The following is a 21,946-nucleotide window of genomic DNA, read 5'->3' as shown; positions in this document are numbered from 1 at the left end:
CGATATGTTATGTCTCCATACGAATCCAATACTTTCGTCTTGGCCTTCTTTTCTGAGTGCGCCATGCTTTTCATGTTGTTTTGTTGTTTCTGATCCTCTTAATATTTCCTCCTTGATTACTTTATGCACCGAAAGGAATCACAATTGGCCAGAACTAATGTCTGTAAAGCAGTTAACTCCAAACGTAGGTAATCTTAATAAACATTTTAATTCTAATACTGTTTGAGATACGAGCTTTCTCTACAAATCGGTGGCCGTTTTTGCTCTATTAAGTATGCTTATAATTTTTCTTCCTATGTTGAGATTTTATTGGACACACCAGGTAAGTTATTAAACGGTGTACTAGAGAAGACAATCTCTGTGGGTTTTCCAGTTTTGCATACTAATAATGTTTAGTCTTGGTTTACATATACTGTATATCTTGTTTCTAATAACCGTCCTACCTAAATCAGTTTTTCTTACAGCCGCGCTTCACATGTAGTATTCATTATTGTGACGGCTATTTTCCCACATGCACATTTACACCTCTGGTTGCGTGTAGCACTCTTCGGAAATAAACCCTGGAAAACACTGATATAGAGTGTCACGCTTCACTGCACACGCCATTTGTGTTGTTTTCACCGCTTAACATCTGATTTCAGTCTGCTTTTTTCGTCACAATCGAGGAGATATGACAAAGCTTGTCAAATGCGGCAGAATTACCATGAACACAATACTACTCAATTTATTCCCTTGATAAGCATAGCAGGAAAGGAACTGACTTCTTTTATGCATAATGTAGAGTTCGTGCTGTGAAACGGGCGCCATGTTTGCTACGCTGCTTGTTACGCGCCATCTGTTTTCAGTGGGTTCTTAAACAACATACCGACTCGCTTCCTGGTCAGATTCTGCATCTTGTGCCAGGTCGCTGGCTTTTACTCGCAACTGTCAGTAAAATAAACCTCTGCGGAAGCGTGTTATAGCAGTTTCCATCGCTCTTAAGGCTGATTCATTATGCTTACAGTTTACCTTTAGCTCTTCTCATGAAATGCTGTTTCGAATTTCTAAGTAATCGAATTTTGAAATTTTATCTCAAAATGATGGCCAAGCTACGATAAATCAACATATCTAATGGCAAGAGTACGCCAGTGGCTCATGTTCCCTCCTAATGTCAGTCACCACATTTTGTATTCAGTAAACAAACATTACAACGGTACCAACTTCTTGTTCCCCGTAATACGCTCCTCTCTTATGAACTTTTTTTGTGTTAGGACCTACCTAGCTTCCACATTTATAGATCTGAAAGCAGCTCACACTTCAAACTGGTCAGCAAAGCTGTTGATTCTTGCTGCAAGAAGATATCCAACGTACTTGTAAACCGGTTTCGCCAAATAAGGAAAAATCATGAATCAGAGAAGCTGCATCACAAACACAAGTGCCTTCTCTATTTCAAGTACGCCTTCTGGTTGCACTAGACTACAAATACGTCTCTCGGTATGATGACATTATTAGTGAGATGTCAGATGTTAACTGTAAAGCTGCACAGGGTCATTTTAGTTGGCTGTTAGTTCGTTCCCTATAGCTGTGAGACGAAGAGTACGTTTCGGAGTTTCTTAGCAATTAACGTGCATTTGCAAACCACAAATTAACGATATGCGTTCGAAGTGTCCTCGAATACTAAATAAGTTTTTCAGCTTTTTTGATTCTATCAGAATTTACAGCACTCAGGCCTGGTCAAAACATCTATTTGTGGTATAAAGTAATGGTAACAACAAGCTGAGACTTTTTCAGATGTAGAAACTGTAGATTTTCGCAGTGGGATGTTTATAAAAACAAGTCAGCGCCCATGCACTACTGAAAACTAAATGCCAATCATCTATAAAAGTAGAGCATATCCGCTATCATGCGAAGCCTGGTTGCTAGGCATACTCCTCTTGCACGCGATGACCGTTTCTTCATTACGAGCTGCAAATCATCTTCCTTAGCCAGTTGTTGAAACTGGACATGCGTTTTAATGTGGAATTCGAACCACGGTACAGATGCATGTTTTCACGTAAACTAATAATTCACACATGTCCCGTTAACAGTCAGAATTAAACTGCGCCTGATTTCGGTCTGATAATGTTTTTCAATAGGAAATAATAAAAAAAGGACCTTCGTGAAGAAAAAAATTATGAATTGTGTTGGTTGTGGATCCCAAGACATTGTCACATCTTAAAAAATAAAAATTCTACTCAACGCAACCGTGTATCCATCCCTGGATCTTCAGGCACTTATCTTCATAGACAAAGCAAGCAACCAGCCAGCTGATCACACTATTGCCCGAACCGATCTCATCAACGATACTTATTTTTCGGATGATTTGTAGCATTACGAAATTTGACATTTTGCAGGACTATATAAGCACGTCAGCAACGCCAGGGCAGTCATATTCCACTCGATTTTCCTTTGCGTCCGTGCAGCTGCGTTTGCTTCATGGTCAACCGCACTTTACGTTGGAAATTGTAGTTAAGATGACTCTTAAGTATGAAGACACTTTAACAATCAGGTGAATGGACAGGGGAAGATAGGATTGTGAGTATGAGAAGAACAAGATCTTCGTTTATTTATCATTTGGTAGTTAACAGAATTTAAGACAAAAACGTAATTCAGATTAAATGTCTAACAAAATATAAGAGTACAGATACGTGGCTAGGTGACTCAGTGGTAGAGTACGATTCCAAAACTCTATAGAGTTCGATCCTCGTTTGGTGGTAAGATTATTTTCCTGGCGTTCACCGCTTCTGTGACCTTTGCTAATGATGGTTCTTCTTCCTTTTTTTTTTTTTTGAATTATCAGTCTTCTGATTGGTTTGATGCAATCACTTCATCTCAGAGTAGACGGCAAGTCCCACCGAGGTTCGGAGTCCACGTTAAACTGAGGGACCCCGCATGAGTGGGTAAATCAGTTCGAAAGTCGAAAGAAGAGTAGGATCACGCTTGCTAAAGTGTTTTGTTGGTCAAACCGAACTTCGTATTAAATACAGTTTCAATTAGGGGTCGGTTTCGAAATAATATTATTTGTGTGCAAAATTTAAAATCTAGTTTACGTGTCTCATTTACTTACAGTATCAGAAAAACCTCAGGATCAGGGGTCTCTTGAATAATATTTTATGTTTTTACTTTAATGTGATAAATTCGCTCTTTGAAGAACTTCTTTTTCCCCACTTATTTAATTACGATACCCCGAAATTAATCATGCCAACGGCCTTACCGCAGTGGTAACACCGGTTCTCGCCAGATCACGAAGTTAAACACTGTCGGCCTTGGTTAGCATTTGGATGGATGGCCGTCTGGGTCTGCAGAGTGCTGTTGGCAAGTGGGGTGCATTCAGCCCTTGTGAGGCCAATTGAGGAGCTGCTTGGCGGCTTCGGTCACGAAAGCTGACAACGGCCAGGAGTGCAGTGTGCTGACCACATGCCCTTCCATATCCGCATGCAGTGACGACTATCGGCTAGGATGACACAGCGGTCGGTCGGTACCGTTGGGACTTCCAAGGCCTTTTCGACAAGAGACAGAGAGGGAGAATACTTATCACGTTGTTAATTACGTGCAGAACATTCTTACATTATACCCTTGAAATATTACCCTCTCTTTGCATTTCTACACCCACACCTATACTCCTCAAGCCGCCTTGCGGTGTATTGCGGGGTACTTTACATACCACTGTCACGCCTGCTTTTCTGCCTGTTCCCGTCGCGAATAGTGCACGGTAGAACTATTGCCGGTAGGCCTCAGTGTGGGCTTGAATCTATCTAATTTTATCTTCGTGGTCTTTTCGCGAGATATACGTAGAAGGAAGCAATATGTCTGTTGATTCTTCAAGGAACTTACGTTTTCGGAGCTTTAACAGCAAAGCACACCGTGGTACAGAGCGTCTCTCTTGCACCGTCTGCCACTGCAGTTGGTTGATCATCTCTCTGACGCTTTCGTGCTTAGTTAATGAATCTGTAACGAAACGCGCCGTTGTTTGGATCTTCTCTCTTTCCTCTGGTACGGATCCAATTGCCTCGTATGAAGGCAGATGAGAAATTGTGGAAAGATTACCACATCGCGTCGAAATGAAGGTACATATCTTCATTCACCAAAGCTGTTAGACAGAAGAAAGTACGCACATCACAAAAACTTCCCAGTAGAGCGACCGCAAGAGGGAAAGGCAAGACAGCCCCGTGCTCAGGGCTACACTTGGGGGCCCTGAAGAAATTCCTAGGAGCACTTGTTAGGGACTCTCGCTGTCAAAGGGAAAATTAAGCCTGCTGACGTGGTGCATTGGTGCGCAGAAACTGTGAAGTTTCCTTTGTGTGGCGGCGCGGCCTACATGATCAACTGGCCGTAATCGGGCCAGCGAGCACACGCGGCGTCCACGACAGGTGGACGTGCCTGCCTGCTCCTCAGCTGCCTCCAAATTATCTGCCGGAGAAAACAAGAAAGCCCTTGTCAGATGGAGGCGCCTCCGCGCCTCGGTAACGGCCCGAAGACAGCACGAAATGTCTCTAGAATCCGCCTATACACGCTGGAAAACGACGACTATGCTGCCAGTTACAGCGTGTGTACGAGAAAAAAGTGGGAGGGGAGGGGGGGGGGGGGGGGTGACGGGAAGCCTTATGGAAACGCTACGTAGATTTACTGACATGATAGTTGTGAATCAGGGTATGCTGGAGTTCGTATATCCCCGTCTTCTCATGTTTCTGCGCAGTTATACTTTTTCCATTGTGTAAGCTAAAAGTAATGAACAACATTTGTGGATGTTATCTGAGCGATGATCAATTTGCGGTTAAAATCAGTTTCTTTGTTTCAACTGAAAAATAAGTGAGATAGGGCGAGGATCAAAGATGGATCTCAGGACACTGTCAGCTGGAAACATTTTCAGTTTTCACTCTCATTGGCACCTTTTCTTCAGGATGTACGAGCGTTATGTCTTTTTAGTGCATTGCGGTAAGTGCAAAGCGAAATGTGTACTATGTGTACCTTGTCGGTCAAGTAGTGCGAAAATCAAACTGGGGGCTCATACATAGCCTACTTCTCAAGTTTGGAGGGGATTGCTAAGGTTAAAGTCACCGTCCAATGAAAAGAGTAGTATTAACTGTCTCACCTGTCTTCACATGCCAAGAGATTCGTGATTCAAAGCAGGCGATTAATACACGGTCTAGCGATCAGATGTCCTTTTCTCTTTCCCTTTGCTACCAAATTTCTTCTACCAGCAGGACTAAAACTCTGCGTAGTAAGACATCATACATGCTTAGAAACGCCGGAAGGTCAGGGGAACTGTACGGGATGGATATCAGAGGTGTGGAATCATGTTGGCAATGTATCTGCTAGTGGATGATTGTCGGTTATTGTAACAGCCAACAGATGGCGTATTAACTTTTCACTACTGAATATGGGATAGAGGGGCCGAGGATACTGACAAAACAAACTAACTCTCTTATAACAATCACCTACGAGAAAAACTTTAAGGTATCGTCGTCATGCGACCTTAATTACTCATGTAAATAGGAATCCCGATCTTGAGTATTAGTGAATAAAACATCAAAGCCAACAATTAATTTATGATCATAATTGTAATCTATATATGTGGGAGACCGTATGATAATACTAGACACACAGAGTTTGAAATCCGAGTTTCGCCACAGGGGGGATATTCCCCCACAAACTCGAAGAACTTATAGGTGGCCGAAAAGGTAACCGAGGCCCAAGCCCAGAAAGGGACCCTTCCATTCGACAGTAAGAAACACCTACAATGTACTATACTCTCCTACGTCCGATAGGACTAATTTCATAATAACGCCCAGTGCTAATTTACGTTCAAAATCTGCAGGATTCTCGTGTGATCTACGTAATCAGTATCCCTTTTTTAATAATTGCTAGCATCCCTTTTCATTATTGCTTTCAACAGCAGTTAGGCTTGGGCGTTGCGACCACGTTAGTTACTTAGCTATAAAAGTGTAGATTACCAGTCACAATAAATTATTATCGCTATTTCACCCACCAAACTCAGGGGAGTGGAGCAAATTCCAGATTTATGAACATTGTTTTCTCCGAGCTCTTGGTCTAAATAAGAACTTTATTATTAAGCTTAATAAATACTCACTTAAATTAAGAGCACGATGGAAATTGTGCTGTTCTTTCACTATATATCGAGGCTGTAATGTACACCCATAAGAAATCATTGAAGGTGGTTGTTCCAGCAAAATGTGAATGATTCATTTCCCGACTAAGTCCCTGGACACCTACTTTGCGCTATCTATTATTCCTTTGAGCTAGTAAGAGGACTTAGTAGCGTACCATTCAATCCTGTGAAGAAATAGGAAGATGACTCGTCGAACCCAAGTTTCGCAACTCTGTGACACAGATGAAATGGGATGTTTGCTTTTAAACGGTTCGTGTGCAAACTACAAGAGCCATTATATACCTGCCACCATTCTGTGCCTAGGAGAGTATAACGGGACTGTAGCCTCAACATAGAATTTGTGTTGGCAAGTACTTCTCGCTAATAATATCACACTCCTGCAGTATTTCCTAATATTTCTACGAATATTTCTTTGCTGGAAAATTAGTGTAACTTACCTCTGCAATATTGCAACGTCAACCATTAGAACTTTGTACTCCCAGAAACTTTCTACTGTGGACATATTGATTACTGATCAATTATTAGTGCGATACTGAAGAAAAGGAACATTAAGATGATTGTGAAATCAACAATACCAATTGTAGTAACGCAGGAGCTGTTATTTGTGAGTGATGGGACCCGTAGTTTGGACAGTTGTACTTATACCTTTTGATGGTGAGTTATCACACTCAGTAGGACATCCAGCTCGTGTTGGTATCTGGATTCCTTTCCGGATGCTTGAAGACTTTTCCTCGGCCCAGTTTCTTCCAGGATGCTGCCAGACGGGTTTGGCTGGAAGCTAGGTGTTCAGAGTCTTGAAGGCCGGCAGACCCGCTCTTCCCTCTTACATCTAGGGGAATTTGTAAAGGAGTCTCTACTCAGCAGCACTATAATGATGTTATTATAAGGTATAGATTTGCATTTTTTAGTAAAGACGTATTTTATCACTTTTGTCGTCGTTTTCTCTATATAACCTTCGTCAAGATTGCAGAACAAGGTACAGCTAAGCAAAATAGCAAAGATCTTTGTGATGAAGAGAGAAACCTGACTTGTTACGGATATCTGCAAAACCTGTTTTTGTCTTCCGCTATCTAGAAAACAGCAGTAGTGAATGTGACTTCGAGGTCGCTAGGTATGATTCCTACATCCTCACTAGACTGTTTTCTGTAGCGGAGAGCCAGCAACAATGACCGTTATGCGCCTTCGACGGGAGTGGCTACCGTATACACATATTATAAAAAAATAGATGTCCGTATGTATTGACATATGTATGTACACATACACGTACGTATGTATGTTTCACACCTCCTCCTAAACCATGGACCGATTTCAACCAAATTTGGTACACGAGTCACTTACTGTCTGGAAATCATCGCAGGTATAAGAACTACCTACCTATCAAAGGGATGGGAAGGAGGTGAAAAAGCAGTCTAGCCCACAAAGCGAGAATACCTTTATTTTACTCATCCAGTATTTGAGACTGAAAGCACTTAGAGACTTGCAATAAACTTCACACATAATTTCAAACCATTAAGAAAGCTTTTCCGCTGACGACCTCTCAAAAAACGACGAAGGTAGAAAGTTTTGTCGCCTACTGTATTTTCGCTGTTCATGCAGTAAAACTGCCACATGAAGCACACTATTTTAATTTATTACTTCTTCATTACCTACTGTATTCGCGACGCATTTTGCAGACTGTATTAACGTATACCGCTGAATGTACCAGAAAAATTATATCATTGTGCGACACATTGTTCAGGAGACATGATGCCATAAGGACTGAGGCGCGTGAAAAACAGCCGCATCATGCAAGACGTTTAAATTTATCACTTCGTTGCTACTAACTCTGTTCGTAACACATTTCACAGACACTATCCACAAATTCCGCTGAATATACCCAGAAAAATGTATCATTGTACAACACATACTTCAGGAGCTATGATATCATAAACATTGAGCTGCACGAAAAAGAAACTGCAGGGCGAAATTTGCTAGAGATATAGGTGAAATATGTGTACAATACCTGTCATCTGCGCACGCGGGCATATACACGTGTAAACAGCTCATCCTAAACCCCTGGAACGATTCAACCAAATTTGGTACACATGTTACGACCTGGAAGGAGAGAGTGTAGGAGTAACAATAGCCAGCCTCCTAATGGGGTGACAGTGATAACGTGGAGAGAGAAGGGGGAAGAGAAGATGGACATTCAGCAAGAAGGAGGAGATGCGCACAGATACGGGGGAGGATCAGATTGAAAGAGAGATGGGGAGGAGGAGAGGAAAGGGTGTGGGATGGAGGAGGTAGACAGAGAGAAGGGGTGAAACAGGAGAAGGACTAATAGAAGATGGAATAAATATATAGTCGGGCAACACCAGGTACTTAGCCAGTAGGGAATAAAGAAGAATCGTCATGGACGCTTAAGTTGAGAATTGACGTTAAATTCACACACTTCGGGCCAGACACATAAAAAGAATGATGTTCATTTGTGATCATTACTTCTGTTGGTCTTTATTTTTAAAATTTTTCGTCATTTCTGTTTCTTTTTTCAAATAAAATTGATAAAAGGGCGTACACTAGAAAAACAAGAAAGTTTTGAAGCTGTGACTAGTCAGCTAGCTCTTCAATTGACAATAAACATTAAATATCTCACAGTTGAGTGCGGATGTGGTATATATCGCGCCAACAGAAAAAGTAGCCTAACACTCAGAATAATGGTGCTCTTTGGTGTCTGCTGCACCCTGTTAAAGATCGACGTGCGCATTGCTTTCCGCTTTAAGCACCAGGATCAGTAGCTCCCCCTACGAATGAGAGGACTCTTGTCAGGCGGCAGTTTGTTGTCGGGCTGTGACACAGCTAGGGCAGTCCCTCCACAGGACGCAAACAGCAAGGGGAAGCTCGCGGGAAAACGGGGGGCGTGGTCTCCCACCAGAGGCCAACGATGCTGTTCTGTCGTACCACATCACTGGGCACGGATTTCATTTCTCAGTGATGTATGGACAGCACGGTTAAGGAAACTCTAGGTATCAAATACTGCGTACTGTAATATTTAAAGGGCACTGAGAATAAAAAATATCAGACCGTATCAACGTGAATGTTGTAAATTAGCCATGAAAGGAAATATTTTACGCTATCAGGAGTGCAAAATAAATTATTACAAAAACTGACTTTGGTCGCTGAAAGTATTTCCGCTAGGTTTTATTGTATCTCTTTTTGTTTTGTTACATAATCAGTTCCATGCAACTAGGATACATTCACATGTAACGTTTTTCCCTGTAGCAATGATATGAAGTAGTATAAAGTATGGTGCTGCTACGTGTGCTTGCAAGGTGAGCAGATGCCTCTTGAGTGAACGCTGAGAGCTCTCCTCGTGTCCTGTTATATTGTATGGTGTCGTCAGTTCAGTGGTAGAAATGAATATGTCTGAGCTGAAGACTACGCGGTGAAACATTGTACCTGCACTCAAACCGGTCCTAGTACACTACGTGTGTGTATGGGGAGGGAGGGGGGGGGGGGGGGAAGAGATATCATGCAGGCAGTAAGTAGCCACTATTGTCAACTTGCTACCTATGACGGAACATGCTGTCCTTAGACAATGCAGGAATTTATCTGAAGAACATAAGTCGAAAATTATACCATAAATAACTCTTTTCTGAATTTTCCACACTTTTCATTTGTCTCTCTCTCGCTCTCTCTTTATTTTAAGCGACAACTAACGAAAATAAACCATGGTGTGGCGCAGACAATTATATAGATCTACGATACTATCATGTTGCTCAAAGAATACTGAATACAAAAGACCACTTTCTTGGAATAAGCTACTTATGATTTCTGGAAATGCTGTACATTTTCCTTTTACCTTTTCCTTGTCAAAAAGTAATGTAGTGTCATGCAGTGGACGAAGAACAGAAAGGGATAAATCCGTTGTTGCTTGGTTCATGTCCTTGCAGAGTATCTGTATAAAACCCACTGTTAGTGATAGCTAGCTAGGAAATCAAGTAGATCTCCTAGACACTCGAAGACTTCTCGCTGTTTTCTGATTGTGGCATTATTTTTATTCCATTTCACTTAGGCTCGAGGGGAATTTGTCGCTCCCGTCAAAAACGAAGTTTCAGTAAGTATGCAGTGAACATGATAACTAGTTCTAGGTTCCATTCGGCATCACGAAGAGGCAAAGGCTTCGATAATGTAAGCTCAATGTTCACGGCGTTGAGTCATCTCAAAACTGATCATAAAATTAACAGCACCATTGCAACCAAAAGCGCAAAAGTGTGCTGCTTGAATATGTTCTGTACCGTTTCTCCAATCTACTTCAGCCGAAAAGTGTCTGTATTGCTCTTTAGTACGGCTGCAGTGTGGACGTAGAGGTGGGGTTAGCGATCTGGTTTCAGACAAACGTCGCGGGGGACAAAGAAAGGAATCACCCACCACATCTTTTCGCATTTGCAACTTTTTTGTGTAAATAAATAAGAGAGTTTCCTCTATAGTATACAGAGTTTTGTGCAGACGGTCCCGGCTGTGACGCCCAGAGAGCGAAATTCCTCCTTTGATTCGCAAGGCAAATGAAGCCCAAATTATGCATCAGAATATGACGTTAATCTTGTTATATTAGCTCAGCAAAACAGTCTACATGCCGTCAGAGTTCCACGTTTGCATTTGAAAGAACTCTCAGGTAGCAACGCGCATTACGCCCAGAAAGTCTAAGATCACGTGTGTGCTCTTACTGTAGAATGAGTAGTGAATCCTGGATCGTGATACCTCAAGTTCAATTCCAGAAGCAGCTTGGAGGTGGACGAGCACAACAGTGGACTGATAAACCTTACGAGTAGCTAGGCGCTTTTCGTTATCTTGGATGTTCGCTCGCACAGCTCAACCGAAAGAAAATCCCTCTTGAAACACAGACCCCGGGCCAAAAGTCGTTTCTAGCTCAATTTTAATCAACATGATTACTTCAGTTTTGTTCGAATTTTATTCTCGTTTATTTTATGCAGCAACATAAGTGCATAAAGATTCTGTAATGAATTAATTGCCGTTATCAAATTATGAGCCAGGGAAACAAACTTATGACTATAGTAACAAAGCACTGTCTTCAACGTTGTTCACTTCATTAAATATGTAGCATACGAAAACATCAACTGTTAAATAAACCCAGTGCAAGGTGTAGAAATGATGTAAAAAGATGTAAGCACGTGTGGCAAGAAAACATGTATGAGACCAAAACTTCCTGGAAAATTAAAACTGTGTGCCGGACCGAAAGTCGAACTCGGGACCTTTGCCTTTTGCGGTAAAGTGCTCTGCCAATTGAGCTACCCGAGCACGAACTCTTGTGTATAACACTACTGCAGTCTCAGATATCTCCATAAATGCATGTGGAAGAAGGTTCCTTTAACTGTTAATCGAGGGCTTACTTACGATACTCAAGATGTTCTTAATTTTTCTTCTTCGAAGATGAAAAAGAAATGTGTAGCCTAGCGGGATGAAGCTGCGGTTAAGACAATGAACTCATGCTCAGGAGGAGCGACGTTAAAATACGTGCCCGGCTATCAAAATTCAAGTTCTCCATAGTTTCACAAAATCAGCGCGGATGCCAAGATTGTGTCTTTTAAAAGGACGTGGCTAAATTGATTCCTCATCCTGATCTTATACATGGTTGCGCTCCAACTCAAATGACCTCGTACTTTAATCTACCTTGCTTCCTTCTCTTCCTCCGAAAACGTGGTCACTTCCGTAAGTCCTTGCTTCTTGTACGTAAGTTTTTTACACAGTCATTTTTCGATCATAAGTACTTCTTTGTAATTGCTACACGAGAGATGTTCATTAATTAATTGTCGTGTGTAAACATTGTGTTAGAAACAATCTAATAAACGTTTTCTGTACTACGGAGAGGCTGATGTGTTTCAGGTCGATTATAGATCAAAGCTTGCAGATATGAACGACGGTTTGAGACGGATATAATTTGGTTGAACTCTGAGGAATTAAGATGTGTAAGTTAATGCTGTAGGAGGGCTCGTTAGAACTCCTTTTGTGTCATAAACTACCTCAACCGGAGCACTCCTGGAACTACACTGCACGTCGTGCGGCATATGAATCTGAGATGCTGTTTTTACCGAGCATCGAGATCTCCGGGCGAGAGATGCGTAGCGGTACCGGCATGGGCAAGGCGAGCCGCGGCGCGGCAGCAGGAAGTGGAGCAGCAACCTCGTTGGCAGTCAGCCATTGCCCCCTGGCGGAACACAGTCGCTGGCCTACATCCAGTACAGTGTGCTCAGGCAGTCGCGCGCTTCTACTCGGCGCTTCAGCTGTTTGGGCGTACGGTAGTTCTTTCACGGTCTATGCACGACGTCCACACGTAGATGTATGGAATTCAGCTTCACTGTTCTCATACCTGCATAGCAGGTTGCTGAAATTAAAGAATAAAAGCACGTTCATCTGCTTTCCAAGAAGCTATGGGATCTTCTCCTTCACAAATGGGCACAACAAAAGTTGGTCATGTTTTCGAAAAGTGTCGCGACGTAACAAGAATATTAACATAGTGGTAGGACACTTTGATAACAACGCCATATTCAAACCGTCAGTCTGATATATGAAAGAACAGCCATTCATGCCACCGTTTAATAATAGGGGCTGGTTCCCACTAGACCACAAATGTAGCCTGCGACGAATGAGTTAATACGTTACATGTTCGGGCAAAACGATTTAGCGGAGTATTTTAGCAAAATGATTGAATCTTTTTCCAACAAATTGTCAGTTTGGTAGTCGTGAAACATCGAGCATCTCAATTTACCACTGACGCGCCACTGGACAGGTTAGCGTACCATGTGCTATGTGCAGATCTTTGTTTCTTTGTTTTCATTCCATCTTGTCCCATCAGCCATCTCCGCTTCTAGTAGATCAACAAAACATTACGTTACAGTAATGATACGACTCTCTCACAACTCATGGGGAAACAGTTCAACTAGAAAATGTAGCAGCGACTGCTGAGTTGGAAAAAATGAGAATAGAGTTGTTTCGATGGAACGATATAACTTGTCTCCTCTCTTCCTGTCTCCTCCCCAGGGTGAGCCACACGACATTTATTGCTTTATTTGCCCTCACTGTTCGGAATAGTCGACACTTAGCCCGTTCAACCACATATGAATACCGCCCTACTTGTACTTCTTCCTTTAGAAGATCTACTATGTCACTGGCTGTAGAGTAATGTATTGGCTTCAAATGAAACTGGACCTACAAAATACTACTTTATCTTTTGTTAAAACAGTGTCATATTATTTTGAGATAAGTTGCATGAACGGCTAGTTATTATTATGTGTATACCAGCTCTAATTAGATATATCCGTTTATTGTAGCTGACGTTATGCATCATCAAGAAAAAAATGAAAACACAACTGCAGTAAATAACATACAGGATTTTAAGCACGACACGCGATTTTAGTGGTTTCTGATATCTAATCAGCTTTGAGTTTCATGATTCACATAAATTTTAGTAAAAAAATTCGAAATGAATAAACATTGTACTGTCGTACAACAGTTCAAAATATATTTGTTTGATATATGACTGTACGAACGAAGAAATATTACAGATACGGAAAATGTAAATAAGAATTAAAAGGCATTTCTATTAGTCATTCCATCGTTGTTGTAACATTTGACAATGTATGAGAGGCTAAAGACAGCCTCAGTCCTAACACGTTTCTCCTAAGCACACGTATCACAAGTAATCATTATGAAGCAGTGTCTTGTTAATGTTCTTCCTAGGCTGACACACTGAAGCTTAATGCATGCGATTCAAAGGTTTTCTTGATCGTCCACGAACAATCTGTATCGAAGTTTCAGACTTAAAAAGTCCTGACTCCGTTCTACATACCGGTTTTTTTCACTAAATTTTACGTTATGTAGAATAATCCCAAATCCCTGACTTCGTATTTAAGATGCAGTTTCATTAATGTCTTTAATTACTAATTTTTCCTCTATTCGCATACTACTGCTACACAGAGGACTTGTGTTTCGTGGGCCTTTTCTTCAAAAAGTGACGCACGTGTTACTTCGAACAGCTCTGCTTGTGAGAATCTTTCGGTTCTGACGCAACAGCACACAAGGAACGTGCTGTAGCAGTTTTCTTGCAGTTTATTTACATCACTAGAGGCCACACGTCCATAACACTAAATCTTCTGTTCCGTCTCAGCTTGTTACACTCATATACACCAAAGGCGAAAGCCACCAACTGTACTTGGTATGTGAGACTTGGCCCTATATTTAGTTGAAAATTTCATTAGACTTTGTGAACTACTGCTCTTTAGTTTCTAATTAAAAAATAATTTAGGGGGTGGAGCATAATAACGATAGAATTCCTTCGCAAACGGGACACATGTTTCTGTTTGTGGTGTCAGTGTTACATAAAGTCATGGTTATGGATGATTGAAATCAAATAAAATCAAAATACACTTAACGCTTCTAATTTTGGAATATTAGCAGTAGGTAGAGTCTGAGTTTGCGTGTCCACACACACTCACACACACACACACACACACACACACACACACACACACACACAGAGAGAGAGAGAGAGAGAGAGAGAGAGAGCGAGTAAACCAAAACAATTCGCAAGAAAGCAGAACAATGTCGGCACAGTAGGACTTCACAAAATAAAACTAACCGTACTGGGCACTTTACTCAAGTCGCTATTTGCCTTTCAGTTAGATTCGCGTCTCGTGCACACTGAAAACGAAATGACTTTAAGAACACACATGCAGCACTGACGACACGAACTACATGGCTAACGGTCGCGTTCCAAAAAGGAAAAAAAATATACATAATTTCAGATATAGTTCATTACATTCATTTTGTAACAATGTAAATCTGATATAATGCGAAAATATTCTACTGACTTAAAGTCTGTTTGGTGTGCTGATAGGAAGCGGAACCTGATTTATATATATACTTGTTGACGCGTACGTTGCAACTTTTTGACTTGACACCGATAGTCGCTCGCCTCGGGATCTTCAGTCGATGTTTGGCCGAAGATGCCTAGACGACCACCGATAGGCAACACGTCCATATCCTCAATTGTTCTGGACGAGGGAGCGTCTGGAAGGTGTGGAGACTGGATTGTGTCGGAGAGCGTTAGTGAAGGGCAGGGAGGGGAGGGAAAGAAACAGCGCTGGTCGGAAACACTGAGCCAGCCTCCAGGCAAGGCCGTCCAAGGCTGCTGCTGCCACACACACACACACACACCACACACACACACACACACACACACACACACACACAGGCTCCTACACCTTGCCTGTGCTTCTCTTTCTGTTTTTCATTCAATTCACTTATTGTCAATTTCTTCAAAGAGTGTTTGCTACACATAACTGGGCTTAAACAAGACAAGATACGTCCCCGTATATCTGTGCTCGATACGAGGCCTCTTGTTTTGTACTGTTCTTCCCGCCACGTTACCCGTTTCAGACATATTCGTCTGGCACGTCCATATGTTTTACTGTAACATATGAATACCTGGAATAAACCGTGAATGAAACCTGATAATTCTGTCAGTTACCGGTCAACTTGAAGGAGGACACATATGATGCATCGTCCGTAGTGTGAAACCGGGAAACAAATATATTGTAGAGAATCATTTTATTTGAGCTCTCTGTCTTGTCTGTGGGTTTAAAAAAACAGTAGGCTCTTGGTACTAGAAAGTATTGTTCCTGTGTCGTCTGAGTCTTACGCAGTGGCATAACTGGATAAAATGTTCTCCGATTTCAAACCACGTGAATTGATATAAAATTCTAATGCTTTCGACAGCTCTCAGCGTCAGCGTCCTGGTGGCTCACGTATGTAGGACAAACACCTTGCCTACCCCGAATGTAAGTCTTAACTCTTGAGAACAATGGCGGTGACAGCTGTCGAAAGCTCGAGAATTTTATATCAACTGACGTGGCTTAAAAAGTGAGTACATTTAATCCAGATACTATTTTTATCACCGGAACATGTTTCGGCTGGTCATATACAGGGTGAATCAGAACAACTTTAAGAGGTGATAGTATGAACCAGAACAAGAAAAAAAAGGTCTAGTAAACATTAGCTCTAACATGCATACCTTAAGAGCAATGAGCACTTTTTCCTCTTCGAAAATGTGAAACAGATTTCTTCTAGTAAAAGTTCTATGCTTCGATATTTTGGGAAGAGGTAGTATGGACAAAAAAAAACCGAGCAAACATGCGGTCTAAAATGCATACCTTAAAAACTATGAGCACCTATTCAGTAGAAGAGCTGTCTTTCAAAGTAGCGAAGATGTGCTTATAGCTCTTAAGGTATGTATTTTAGACCCCATGTTTGCTTGACATTCTTTTTTCGCTTTAATACATACTATCACCTCTCAAAATATGGAAAGCAGGCAGCTTCCAGTAGAAGAGGTGTGTCTCACAGTAGCGAAGATTAGGAACTGTTCATAGCTCTTGAGGCATGCGTTTTAGAGCCCACGTTTACTTCATATTTTTAATGGTTTTGGTGCATACTATTACGTCTGAAAGTTTGTAGCTGGATTTCTGGTGTACCTTGTCGCTCTTTGCAAGACAGTTACCAATTAAACAAAAAAAAAAAAAAAAAAAAAAAAAAAAAAAGACGTGCGTGGAAGTTGCTTTACAATTACACCATACATTTTGCGACGACAAAAGTTATTAATGCAGTTGCAAAACAAGACTATTTATTAAAACAAAGACACAACAAAATTGAAGATAAATATTTGCATTGCAGCTGAGGTAAGATGCGAGGAAAACAATTCTCATTTCTTTTCTGTTTGCTTGGTACAGTGATGTACAGTATGTACGAAAGGACAACATGTTCTACTCGAGTGTTCCTGGACTAGGTTTCTCGAGAAAAGCAAGGTCAAAGGCTTTTTTCTTATCGTGAGAACAATATCAAACAATATGGAATGCACTCTGTTCAGTCTAATTTAGACGAAATACGAATGGGAAACAATCTTCCGCCGTGACGCAACCCAGCTTCAGTACCATTGCCATATATGTTTTTTAGATGTTTACCTGCTATTAGATTTTTTGAATGAGGAAGGAAGCAAAACTAGATTTTGATGTTCCCTCAACACTGAAGTCATTAGAGACGGAGCACAAGCTCTCGTTGGACAATAACGGGAAAGGAAATCGGAAGCGTCCTTTATAAAGGAACGGCCGGGAAATTCGCTTTAGAAACTGAAACTGAACGGCCGGACAGAGATCTGAGCACTAATCCTCGTAGACGCAAGTACAGTGAATTTTGATAAACTTTCTGTATCTACACTGATCTCATTGCGTCTTCGGTTGCACGATTTACAGTTTAGTGAAAGTGCTACGTTTCCATACCTTCGAATTTATTGCTTCAGTTTTGGTTGCACTTTCTTTCTGAAAATGAAAATTTTCCTTTGCAGAAGAAAGGAACAGAGAGGAACGTTAGTTTTTTAACATTAGGTAGTCGATGACGAAATTAGAGAAGGTGCAGTCCCTCGGTTCCTATGAGAGCGGGGGGATAATTTCCCATGGGTTTGATGAAGGAATTATTCCAGCAGGTGCATGAAATGATTTGGGGAAACGTGGAAATCTGAAATTAGCACATCTGATAGAGGCGCTTATACTTTATTCCTTCAGAATTCGAGCCCAGAATCCCAACCACTGAATCAGCTACCTCAGTCTCGGGTTCCATCCGTGTCTGTCACACATCCGCTTCTTTCATGATTTCACTCTATCACATACTCTCCACTCACAGCTGCACCTGTCAGTGTTTGGTTCTGTGGAGGTCACTGTTTGTTAGTGTTTCTGTCTATCCCTCGTCCCCGCTCCCCCTTCTCCGGATGTAATTTTCCGTCACCCCCACCTTTAACGTACCACAAATATGTACGACTTTAATAACAATAACAATAATTTTCTCTGTTTTAATAAAATCATAACAATTAATAAATTGTTTATTTAAAATGCACAACATATTTCAACGTAATAATGCAGCATAATGCTTTAGTATAACATCCAAGAAATTGAATTTGAGAAAAATATAGCCTTTGAAAAGCAAAAACAGTGATCCACGGAAGAGATCATGAGACTCGTAATCCCCCCTCCCCCCACCCGTCTTTCCGTCACGAACAACATAGCACTAATAACGTATATTTTACCATAAATCAATTTCCACTTTCTCTGTTACCTTTCGGAAAAAAAGTATTATGGAAACTAACAGTCTCAAAATAAGCTGATAACTAGAAAATGTGTAACACTGGATAGCTTTCGGTTTTGTTGCCTGAGGGCTAGCCCAGGTGGATGGGCTTGTGGCCAGACAGGCTACAGAAAACATTACAAGAGGCCACTGACAGCCCGCTGCAGCAAACTGTCAACCCGGCTCTCCAAAACACACCTGGATTCTTGAATGCTGTTTCTTATATAGACATATTGTACGTGGTAAAGGCAATGAAGAATTCTGTCAGGTACTAATGTTGCCGACAATCGCTATAGGAAATGTTAAAGTGAGACACGGTAAGCGGAAAAGCGACTGAAAAAAGTATTCGAGGCAAACTTTTATTTACGGTGTAACACTTTTTTTCATCCCATGCTGAGACTGCAGCTAATGGAAGGCGGAGCCTGCCATATAGTTCAGTTGAAAATCGCACATTGTCGAAGTCGCAGCAGGACTGGGATGAGCACGAAAGCCAGCAGGGTCCCGCCGTGAGCCCGCGATGTATGCCGCGGCGTGGGTGGCGGCGGGCGGCTCGCTGCTGGCTGCACCGCCAGTTCCGGACTCCAGGCCGACTCCAGGCGGGCGCTGCGCGGCGCACACTTTCTCCTGCTGCAGACTCTGGGCCCTTCCAGCGACGCGCATCTCCAGTTTCTCCAGCTGCAGCCTAGCCTCCCCTCCTGAGCCCACGGCAGAGCGAGCGTCTACTCGAGCAAATGTACGGAAACCCGAAATTTCGTAGGTTCTGGAAGATGGCACAGTAAATCGAACGACACAGTAGAAAGGCAGCGCCCTGTCAATAGCATAGCAGCTCTCCTGATTTATTTCGGGCATTTATAGTTATTATTTCTTATTTACTGCGTTTTGTGTAGCAGTGTGACTACGCTCTCCCCTACCCTCCACCTGTCCTCCACCCCTTTACCTGTTCCAGTTGCAAATGATTCACTGGAACAACGATTATTGCTAATTCTCCATATAGTTTGAATCTCTGCCATTTTACCTTCGTGGACTTTTAATAAAATGTATGGTCGTGGAAGCAATGCACTGGTCTGGTTGAAACTTCCTGGCAGATTAAAACTGTGTGCCGGGCCGAGACTCGAACTCGGGACCTTTGCCTTTCGCGGGCAAATGCTCTACCAACTGAGCTACCCAAGCACGACTCCCGCCCCGTCCTCACAGCTTTACTTCTGCCAGTACCTCGTCTCCTACCTTTCAAAATTTACAGAAGCTCTCCTGCGAACCTTGCAGAATTAGCACTCCTGAACGAAAGGATATTGCGGAGACATGGCTTACCCATAGCGGGGGGAATGTTTCCAGAATGAGATTTTCACTCTGCAGCGGAGTGTGTGCTGATACTGGTCTGGTTGTTTCTTTAGGAAGGTAAGCTATCGCAAGTTTTAGAGTTAACCACACATAATGCACGACGTTTCTCTTGCAACGTTTGCCACTGCACTTGAAAGAGCATCTCCCTACGCTTTCCCGCGTAGTTAACGAACCTGAGAGGAGAAGCGCTGTTCCAGCCGTATTATTCTCAGATGCTGCTACCACCATCGACGTTATTGTCCCTGTCACATGCATATGACAGGTGGGGCAGTCGTCAAATGCGGGGATGTCTGAGAATTCAGATCGGATAATCGGTTATTTCAATACGTGGCTGTTGCGAAATCAGTACCTAAAGACAATCTCTCCATTTTATTTGCGTTTTAAATCTCACGGTTACAGAAGTAAGGAATTTCAAATGCCTGTACACCCTTTCATTTATGCGTAACTACAGTAGCCTAATTAATACCATCTGTTATGAAAATCAAAGCAGCCTGCGCAGTGGTCAAGAGACTAGACTCACAGTCAGCAGTAGAGCGCTTCATATGCCCACCCAACCATCCAAATATGGGTTTCTGTAGTTTCATTGAATAGCTTACACTGAATTCTTGGATGGTTTCTGTAAAAGGAGATGGTCTATTTTCTTCCCGATCTCAGTCCGGTCTGAGCGGGAGTTTTGTTTCCGATAACTCCATCGCTGACTGGTCGTTAAACCTTAATCTTCCTTTCATTTTCGTCATCCTGCTCCATGCATAAGAGATCGTCGCTTTCAGCTGAAAATACAAATAACTGTAATCAATTTATTATACAGAGTGGTCCCCAACTGAAAATTTTATAATGCTGTTGCTGGGTAGGTTGTGCTGAAAAATAATTGTGAGAAAAAAATTCGATACCTTCCTCCGTTTCCGAGTTAATTAGCATTGGAGGTACCAATCAGGCTGTTGTGGTCGTAAATTCAAGCGGCCCGCCTAAGGGTGTTGTTTGGTTGAACATACTACGGTAGTAGGAATCGAACCATGCCAAAGGCTGAGCAGTCTCATGCGCTATCATCTACTCCATGAGAACAAGAAACACTAATTGAATCTGACGGGCCGCTTGGATATGCGCGCACAACAACCTGACTTCTAACTTCAATGCTAATTAAGTCGGAAACAGCGAAACATATCGAATATTTTTCTTAACAATTATTTCTCAGCACAACCCATCCCACACCACCCTTACAAGCTTTTCAGGCCGTTTCTAACCATTCTATATGATACTCGTACTTTCTACTATACATTTCGTAGGAGTGCACCTCCAACATAATATGGATTTATGTCAATCAATAAAGCATCCTCATATTGTACGTAAAACTTCTGGGTAGCCTGTAGCACTGTCTTTCAATGGTCACAGGCTTCTTTCAGTCGTATCTACATCTAACGACTAAAATACAGTCCCAGGTTGCCTACCTGACAGCTTCATATTCATTCAGTATTTGAGAAGGAGAGCTATCAGTGACTTCCAACAAATTTTTCTCGCTAAAATCCCCCCACAAAATAATGAAAGGAAAAAAGTTAATAGCTTACAAAAATTTTGTTGTTCATGCAGTTAAACTTCAGCAATAGGCATGACGTTTAATTTATCATTTCTTTATAACTAATCTATTCGCAATATACATTTCAGACAGTATCCGCATGTACCACTAAATACACCAGCAAAATTATATCACTGTAGATGTGAGTTCGACTCTTTAAAGAATCAGGTTTAGTTGGGAATGGTTTACTGGTTACGTATGCCACAGCTTACCGCAGTGTCGTATACACAATACATCTATGGTTTGTTAATTGACATAAATCCACTCAATGATGGAAGTATAACGCGTGAAACGCGTAGTAAAAAGTAGAAGTTGCATTTCAGATTGATACTCGTCACGGTCACCGTCAAAATTAACCTAAAATGTTATCGTTTACAGAGTCCCTTTAATTTATATTTTGTTTTAAGTATTGTTTAGACAAATGAAGGTATACAATTACAAAATGCCTGACAAAAATGTGAAATACCAAGAATGGGAAGAGCAAATGAAACGAAGAGGGTTTGAAGCGCTGTGACGTTATTTCAGTAATATGGTGTCAAATTTAGCAAGGCGTCAGCAGTATGAGCTCACACATCAGTATGACGTTGCACCCGCTCTGTCCTGCATACATTCCGTGATTCGGTTGGAAAGGGTGCCAGAAATGTTTCGTGTCCTCTCCTGAGACAATCTGGCCCACATCTCTTTGTCAGTGGTCCTTGACATTGTGGATACTGGAACTGGAATGCAGT

The 21,946-nt window shown here is 41.8% G+C and overlaps 1 non-coding gene across 1 annotated transcript; it reads right to left on the bottom strand.

Moving 5' to 3' along the window:
* Positions 1-19,406: 19,406 nt before the first annotated feature.
* Positions 19,407-19,481, bottom strand: Trnas-cga (transfer RNA serine (anticodon CGA)). Its single transcript has one exon. It is a non-coding gene; the product is annotated as a tRNA-Ser (tRNA).
* Positions 19,482-21,946: the final 2,465 nt, after the last annotated feature.

The sequence above is a fragment of the Schistocerca serialis genome, chromosome 2 (assembly GCF_023864345.2).
Source record: "Schistocerca serialis cubense isolate TAMUIC-IGC-003099 chromosome 2, iqSchSeri2.2, whole genome shotgun sequence".
In the NCBI taxonomy this organism is placed as follows: domain Eukaryota; kingdom Metazoa; phylum Arthropoda; class Insecta; order Orthoptera; family Acrididae; genus Schistocerca; species Schistocerca serialis.
This window is presented reverse-complemented; position numbering and strand designations above follow the sequence as displayed.